The sequence below is a fragment of the Mandrillus leucophaeus genome, unplaced genomic scaffold (genome assembly GCF_000951045.1).
Source record: "Mandrillus leucophaeus isolate KB7577 unplaced genomic scaffold, Mleu.le_1.0 Scaffold235, whole genome shotgun sequence".
Lineage (NCBI taxonomy): Eukaryota > Metazoa > Chordata > Mammalia > Primates > Cercopithecidae > Mandrillus > Mandrillus leucophaeus.
The window spans coordinates 457,211-457,925 of NW_012102421.1; positions in this window are offsets into that span (position 1 = coordinate 457,211).

Here is a 715-nt window from a genome sequence, read left to right on the forward strand (position 1 = left end):
CTCATCAACAAAATGGGACTCTGACCTCTTGAAGCCCAATGCCAGGATACAGGACTCAGAACTGCACTTAGCTCCTGGTGCTCCAAAACAACTAGATTCAATAGAATAGTGGCATATTTAAGCCATGTTGTGCCTACATACATATCCATATGCACATACATACACACACGCACAAAAGCTTGGAATTTGCTATCTTAAAAGTCAGGAATGGTCAAAGACAATCTTAAATGTATATTAATGAGAAGGGATAAATATATGAAGGTACATCTAAAATATGTCAGGCTAAGTAGAAGTTAAAATGAATGAGGAGGAACTTCCTGTACAGCCAAGAAACTATCTCAAAGAAATATTAGGATGAAGAAAAACTTACAAAATAACATCTTAAGCATATGACCTTAATAATATAAAATAAATGTATATTATTCTATATTCCTGTATTCTATATATCTATTAACAAATAAGTGAAAGATACAGTAGCTACTAAGTGCAAAGGAGAAAAATAAAATAGAGAAGGAACATATGAAATGACAGGAGAGGTACTGAAATGCGTTTTAGCAATGTTCTTACAGCGTTTTACATAAATAAATGAAGTGTTCAAAAATTTGTAACTGAATAAATAAAAAGTCAAAAAGGCAGGAATGGAACATCCCTCTTCCTTTTGCTTGGTAAGAAGATATTTCTAATCAGGGTTTCTGGTTCTGGGTCTAAAATGATA